Below are 8,826 nucleotides of genomic sequence, written 5' to 3'. Positions count from 1 at the left end.
ATGTTCAAAACGTCGTTGAAGACCCAGTTCTAAGCCGTAAAGCATGGCACATTGAACTATCGAGTAGTCATCAGCTTTGCTCTGCCAGACGTTCTTAACGTCGTCAGTTGCATCAGCAGCAGGCCTGGCACCCAGCGGTGCTTCCAGGACGTAACTTTTCTGTGCAGCAATGAGGATAATCCTCAGGTTACGGACCCAGTCCGTGTAATTGCTACCATCATCTTTCAACTTTGCTTTCTCAAGGAACGCATTAAAATTCAACGGAACAACAGCACGAGCCATCTATCTACAAACAAACATAGACAAGCAAAATACTATCAGGTACTAAGTTCATGATAAATTTAAGTTCAATTAATCATATTACTTAAGAACTCCCACTTAGACAGACATCTCTCTAGTCATCTAAGTGATCACGTGATCCAAATCAACTAAACCATGTTCGATCATCACGTGAGATGGAGTAGTTTCAGTGGTGAACATCTCTATGTTGATCATATCTACTATATGATTCACGCTCGACCTTTCGGTCTCCGTGTTCCGAGGCCATATCTGTATATGCTAGGCTCATCAAGTATAACCTGAGTATTCCGCGTGTGCAACTGTTTTGCACCCGTTGTATTTGAACGTAGAGCCTATCACACCCGATCATCACGTGGTGTCTCAGCACGAAGAACTTTCGCAACGGTGCATACTCAGGGAGAACACTTCTTGATAATTAGTGAGAGATCATCTTAAAATGCTACCGTCAGTCAAAGCAAGATAAGATGCATAAAGGATAAACATCACATGCAATCAATATAAGTGATATGATATGGCCATCATCATCTTGTGCTCGTGATCTCCATCTTCGAAGCACCGTCATGATCACCATCGTCACCGGCGCGACACCTTGATCTCCATCGTAGCATCATTGTCATTACGCCATCTATTGCTTCTACGACTATCGCTACTGCTTAGTGATAAAGTAAAGCAATTACAGGGCGTTTGCATTTCATACAATAAAGCGACAACCATATGGCTCCTGCCAGTTGCCGATAACTTCGGTTACAAAACATGATCATCTCATACAATAAAATATAGCATCACGTCTTGACCATATCACATCACAACATGCCCTGCAAAAACAAGTTAGACGTCATCTACTTTGTTGTTGCAAATTTTACGTGGCTGCTACGGGCTTAGGAAGAACCGTTCTTACCTACGCATCAAAAACCACAACGATAGTTCGTCAAGTTGGTGCTGTTTTAACCTTCGCAAGGACAGGGCGTAGCCACACTCGATTCAGCTAAAGTGAGAGAGACAGACACCCGCCAGCCACCTTTAAGCACGAGTGCTCATAACGGTGAAACCAGTCTCGCGTAAGCGTACGCGTAATGTCGGTCCGGGCCGCTTCATCTCACAATACCGCCGAACAAAAGTATGACATGCTGGTAAGCAGTATGACTTGTATCGCCCACAACTCACTTGTGTTCTACTCATGCATATAACATCAACGCATAAAACCTAGGCTCTGATACCACTGTTGGGGAACGTAGTAATTTCAAAAAAATCCTACGCACACGCAAGATCATGGTGATGATATAGCAACGAGAGGGGAGAGAGTTCGTCCACGTACCCTCGTAGACCGTAAGCGGAAGTGTTAGCACAACGCGGTTGATGTAGTCGTATGTCTTTACGATCCGACCGATCCAAGCACCGAACGTACGGGGCCTCCGAGTTCAGCACACGTTCAGCTCGATGACGATCTCCGGCCCTCCGATCCAGCAAAGGCTCCGGAGATGAGTTCCGTCAGCACGACGGCGTGGTGACGATGATGATGTTCTATCGGCGCAGGGCTTCGCCTAAACTCCGCGACGATATGACCGAGGTGGAATATGGTGGAAGGGGGCACCGCACACGGCTAAGGAACGATCCGTAGATCAACTTGTGTCTATGGGGTGCCCCCCGCCCCCGTATATAAAGGAGCCAGGGGGCAGGAGGCTGCCGGCCTAGGGGGCGCGCCAAGGGGGGAGTCCTACTCCCACCGGGAGTAGGACTCCCCTTTTCCAAGTTAGAGTAGGAGAAAAAGGGGAAAGAGGAGGAAGAGGGGAAGGAAAGGGGGGCGCCGCCCCCCTTCCCTTGTCCTATTCGGACTAGGAGGGGGAGGGGGAGCGGCCCCCTCCTTGCTCCTTCCTCTTCTCCCTCTTGGCCCATGTAGGCCCATTAACCCCCCGGGGGGTTCCGGTAACCTCCCGGTACTCCGGTAAAATGCCGATTTCACCCGGAACCATTCCGATGTCCAAACATAGGCTTCCAATATATCGATCTTTATGTCTCGACCATTCCGAGACTCCTCGTCATGTCCGTGATCACATCCGGGACTCCGAACAAACTTCGGTACATCAAAACTTATAAACTCATAATAAAACTGTCATCGAAACGTTAAGCGTGCGGACCCTACGGGTTCGAGAACTATGTAGACATGACCTAAAACCATTCTCGGTCAATAACCAATAGCGGGACCTGGATGCCCATATTGGTTCCTACATATTCTACGAAGATCTTTATCGGTCAAACCGCATAACAACATACGTTGTTCCCTTTGTCATCGGTATGTTACTTGCCCGAGATTTGATCGTCGGTATCCTATACCTAGTTCAATCTCATTACCGGCAAGTCTCTTTACTCGTTCTGTAATATGTCATCTCATAACTAACTCATTAGTTATGATGCTTGCAAGGCTTAAGTGATGAGTATTACCGAGAGGGCCCAGAGATACCTCTCCGACAATCGGAGTGACAAACCCTAATCTCGAAATACGCCAACTCAACATGTACCTTTGGAGACACCTGTAGTACTCCTTTATAATCACCCAGTTACGTTGTGACGTTTGGTAGTACCCAAAGTGTTCCTCCGGTAAACGGGAGTTGCATAATTCTCATAGTTACAGGAACATGTATAAGTCATGAAGAAAGCAATAGCAGAATACTAAACGATCAAGTGCTAAGCTAACGGGATGGGTCATGTCAATCACACCATTCTCCTAATGATGTGATCTCATTAATCAAATGACAACACATGTCTATGGTTAGGAAATATAACCATCTTTGATTAATGAGCTAGTCAAGTAGAGGCATACTAGTGACTATATGTTTGTCTATGTATTCACACATGTATCATGTTTCTGGTTAATACAATTCTAGCATGAATAATAAACATTTATCATGATGTGAGGAAATAAATAATAACTTTATTATTACCTCTAGGGCATATTTCCTTCAACTATCTCATATCAGTGGGTTTGAATACTTTGGTTTTGGAGTGGGTTTTCAGTGTTTTTTTTTACTATGTTGTCCTATCGTATCCCTAGCTCTTACATCATACTCCCTCCGTCCGGATTACATGTCACGGAAATGGATAAAACTGGATGTATCTAGAACTGAAATATGCCTAGACCCATCCATTTATTTCCGGATGGAGGGAATACATGTCAATATGTCATGCCTTTCTATTCTTCAGTACCTATTCCATCTCTACTGTAGCATGTTTTATAACTGAAGCACCATTCTTCTATATAAGGCATGCAAGGGGAAGACGGCTATGTTAGAATTTGAAGGGTTACAAACCAGGTCTTTGCAAAAGATCCAAACGCCAGGAGATAATAAACCAACTCCATTTTTCATAGATACTGCTCCAGCACGGAGAAACCCAACTCCCACTGGTAATAAGCAGATTCCAGTGTCCAAAGAACTAGTCCACTCCAGTCCAGCAAAAGAATGTCAACTCCATTCTAAGAAGCGTATGTGTATCCTCGCATCATTAAATTTTATAGCATCGTGATCATATTTTCTACATGTTTCTTACCCATCTCTCTTTTAGAAAATAAGGTTAAACGATAGAAGACTTCCTCCATTGGGATCGTATTCGAGGAAAATATCTTGCGGGAATTCTCTGTGCTCCAATGCTGATGTAAGTACCTGTTGTATATCACTATATTTTTACATCAGCATGTATTTTGTTAATCGGCATGAATCTAACCTTTATCTGATCTAAAAATAGTTGTAGCAAAATGTTAAAGGCGCCAATGTTGATTTTTGTAAGGAAAACTGCCTGGTAGTTTTGCATACTGAGCTGCATGAGTGTACTATCTCATATCACGCACATTACTGAATTGTAGTGCTTCTCTGGTTGCCCATTCATTCATTGTGTCAATGTTGCTTTCGTATTACCTTACCTGGCTGATGATAGTTGTGCCATATTGTGTTAATTTGGTGTAGGCTAGCTGCCCAAACGTTCGTTGTGTCAATGTTGCTTTCCTATTATCTGACTTGGCCAATGATAGCAATGCTAGTGTGTTAATTTGGTGTAGACTGCTGAAGATAAGAAGACAAACTCTGAAAACAGCAAGGCAGCCCCATTGTTTCTTTCCAATAAGTCTAGGCCAGGTAATATGGCAATAACTCATGATTAATCTATTTGGTTCCCCTCCTAATTTATGTTATGATGCAGTAGTCGAGACACTCTCCACTATCAATAATACTAGCCTGCCAAAATCGCCATCTGAATCTGTTCAGTATCCTCTGTCTCAAATGCAACGGAATAAATGTATGTTTGTGAACCAATTAATGGCTGAAGCAATGATGGAAATGGTGATGAATCAGAGGTGCAGAGTCGTGCGACACAACAACTGATCAATGTTTTTAGAGACAGTGTAGTAAAGCAGCAAGAACTTGCCCACATGCTTATGGGCGTCATCTGTGCTGAGGTTGCAGATTGTGACGTTGTAGATGGCTAGGTTCTACTCATTTATTTGCACTGGCATCAATCTTTGATTGCCCAGTGGATGTAATTTCCTGTAATATATGCTCGATGTGCAACATTATTCCCTGTATGCCGTACCTTTGCTTGATTGGTTTTGTCCTGTGCATAATTACTTGTCGTAATGGGCTCAAATTATCTAATTTGGCCTAAACAAAAGTATGAACTTTAGTGGGCCCATTAAGTTAATGGGCCGTTACTAGGCCAAAAGTTAATGGTCGGCCCTCTTACCTCCTAGGTCGTTAACAGGCCGACATCGAAGCGGGCAACAGGTGGGCCCAATTGATTTCACGGGCCGTTAATAGGCCGTTACTAAGTTTGGGCTACATATGGCCCAACTATACTATAGGCCTTTAGCAAGCCAAAAGAGACAGCGGGCTTGTATTGGACCATGAAGAGCATGGGCCGCTAAGAGGCCGAAAGTCAGGTCATATTGTAAATGGCCCAACTGTGTTGTGGGCCTTTAGCAGGCCGAAAGAGAAACCGGGCTGGTATTGGACCATGAAGGGCATGGGCCGTTAAAATGCCAAAACTAAGGTCCGACTACAAATGGCCCAACTCATTTATGGTCCGTTAACAGGCCGAAAGGTACACAGGGCCGGGAATTGGCCCAAAACTTAAATGGGTCGCTAAAAGGCCAAAACTCAGGTCCGACTACAAATGGCCCAACTGATTTATGGGCCATCAATATGCTGAAAGAGACACCGGGTCGGAAATTGGCCCAGCACTTAAATGGGCCGCTAAAAGGCCGAAGCTCAGGTCCGACTACAAATGGACCATCTGATTTATGGGTCGTCAACAGGCTGAAAGACACACCAGGCCGATAATTAGCCCAACATTTAAATGGGTCGCTAAAAGGTCGAAAGATGTACATCCTGAAAATTGGCCCATCCATTGTATGGGCCGTTAACAGGCCGAAATCTCGTCGGGCCGATATTGAGCCCAAATATATAGCGGGCTTTTAATGGGCTTGAACTGACGATGGGCTGCAATGGTGTCAAATCTTTAACGGGCCGTTGACGGGCCGAATTGGCACATCTCGTATGGGCCGTGGGCTTAAATGGACCTGACACAAGTAGGCCTTATATGGTCCGGCCTGCTAATTTTCACTTGGCCGGCCTTTTTCACCAGAATGGGCCACCGTTGGGTCGTGCCACGTGTCAACCTATCATAGGCGCCTCCTGTCCAATGAGTGGATGACATCTGTCCCAACGGTGAGGCAACACGTGTTTCTTGCGGCCAATGATGATTTTACACGTGGAAAATCCCCATTGGTTTGGGCTGTTAACGGGTTATCAGATCCAAAACCGGACCCGGTAGCTTAACGATGTTCCGTTACGGTGGATGCACATGTCGGTCACCCTTGACGAAAGCATTTCTATGATGCGCGATTTATCGTCATGGAAGTGGACACTTCCGTGATGATAATTTTGGTAATGTCATAGAACACTTCTACGACAGCACACATACGACTATATTGATTCTGTCATAAAATCGTCATGGATGTACATGCATGGCAAAAAATGCGACCTACTGTGACAAACACGTATCATCACGGAAGTGTATTTTTTGTAGTGGTAGTGCTTAGGCGAAGCCCTGCGCCGGTAACTTCATCATCATCGTCACCACGCCGCCGTGCTGACGAAACTCTCCCTCGGCCTTCACTGGATCAAGAGTACAAGGGACGTCTCCCAGCTGAACGTGTGCTGAACACGGAGGTGCCGTACGTACGGTGCTTGGATCGGTTGGATTGCAAAGACGTTCGACTACATCAACCGCGTTAACTAAATGCTTCCGCTTTCGGTCTACGAGGGTACGTCGACACACTCTTCCCTCTTGTTGCTATGCATAACCTAGATAGATCTTGCGTGATCATAGGAATTTTTTTGGAATTATTGTGTTCCCTAACAGTGGCATCCGAGCCAGGTCTATGCGTAGATGTTATATGCATGAGTAGAACACAAAGTGTTGTGGGCGATAATAGTCATACTGCTTACCAGCATGTCATACTTTGATTCGGCGGTATTGTTGGATGAAGCGGCTCAGACCAACATTACGTGTATGCTTACGCGAGACTGGTTCTACCGATGTGCTTTGCACATAGGTGGCTAGTGAGTGTCTGTTTCTCCAACTTTAGTTGAATCAAGTGTGGCTACGCCCGGTCCTTGTTGAAGGTTAAAACAGCACACTTGACGAAAAATCGTTGTGGTTTTGATGCGTAGGTAAGAACGGTTCTTGCTAGAAGCCTGTAGCAGCCACGTAAAACTTGCAACAACAAAGTAGAGGACGTCTAACTTGTTTTTGCAGGGATTGCTGTGATGTGATATGGTCAAGCATGATGTGACATAAATTGTTGTATGAGATGATCATGTTTTGTAACAAAGTTATCGGCAACTGGTAGGAGCCATATGGTTGTCGCTTTATTGTATGCAATGCAATCGCCATGTAATTGTTTTACTTTCTCACTAAGCGGTAGCAATAGTCGTAGTAACAATAGGTGGTGAAACGACAACGATGCTACGATGGAGATCAAGGTGTCGCGCCGGTGACGTTGGAGATCATGATGATGCTTTGGTGATGGAGATCATAAGCACAAGATGATGATGGCCATATCATGTCACATATTTTGATTGCATGTGATGTTTATCCTTTATGCATCTTATTTTGCTTAGAACGTCGGTAGCATTATAAGATACAAGGTACAAGTGTTCTCCCTGAGTATGCACTGTTGCTACAGTTCGTCGTGCCGAGACACCATGTGATGATCGGCTGTGATAAGCTCTATGTCGGTGTCAAAACCGGCGGATCTCGGGTAGGGGGTCCCGAACTGTGCGTCTAGGCGGATGGTAACAGGAGACAAGGGACACGATGTTTTACCCAGGTTCGGGCCCTCTTGATGGAGGTAAAACCCTACGTCCTGCTTGATTAATATTGATGATATGGGTAGTACAAGAGTGGATCTACCACGAGATCAAGGAGGCTAAACCCTAAAGCTAGCCTATGGTATGATTGTTGTGATGTATGTTGTGTCCTACGGACTAAAGCCCTCCGGTTTATATAGACACCGGAGTAGGCTAGGGTTACACAAAGTCGGTTACAATGGTAGGAGATCTACATATCCGTATCGCCAAGCTTGCCTTCCACGCCAAGGAAAGTCCCATCCGGACACGGGACGGAGTCTTCAATCTTGTATCTTCATAGTCTTGGAGTCCGGCGGACGATGATAGTCCGGCTGTCCGGACACCCGCTAGTCCAGGACTCCCTCAGTAGCCCCTGAACCAGGCTTCAATGACGATAAGTCCGGCGCGCATAATGTTCGGCATTGCAAGGCGGCTTCCTCCCTTGAATAATCCAGAGAAGATCATGAACACCAGGGTAGTGTCCGGCTCTGCAAAATAAATTCCACATTCCACCATAGAGAGAATAGTGCACATGAATCCAATCTTCTGACGTATTTAGCGGCATGACATCACACCGCTACCAGGCCTTTACTTAAATCATTTTTTATTATACCACCTCAGCACGTTTAGCGAAGCGGTTTCCTTGGCACGTCTTGTCGAAGCAGAGATCGTGCTCCCCTTATCCCGGGATTCTCATCAATACGAGCGTGGGTAACCCAACCGTGCCCGTCGCCACACCTCCTCTATCGAAGGTGAATCCCGAACGGTCACGGAGACGGCTCTTGGTATTTTCCCCCTTTATAAGGGGACCAAGGCTCGTTTCTTTTTCTCAATCTTCCATCGAATCCTCTCCTTGCTCCAAGTTCCAACACCCAGAGCCCCAGATTCGAGCGCTTCGGATCTTCAACAATGTCCAGCTCCGACCTTCAGGGCCGGTGGATGCCCTCCTCCGTCACGGAGGAGGACGTGTTAAAGCTGCGTGAGGCCAAGTACCTGTCCTACGAGATTTCGCACAGGTTGCCTGCCCGAGGGCAGTCCGTACCCGCTCCCGAGCCCGGTGAGTACGTCGTCTTCGTACCCCACCTCCATCGGGGTTTAGGCTTCTCGACAGACCCCTTCGTGAGAGGGC

This window comes from Triticum aestivum, chromosome 2B, assembly GCF_018294505.1.
Source record: "Triticum aestivum cultivar Chinese Spring chromosome 2B, IWGSC CS RefSeq v2.1, whole genome shotgun sequence".
Lineage (NCBI taxonomy): Eukaryota > Viridiplantae > Streptophyta > Magnoliopsida > Poales > Poaceae > Triticum > Triticum aestivum.
This window is presented reverse-complemented; position numbering follows the sequence as displayed.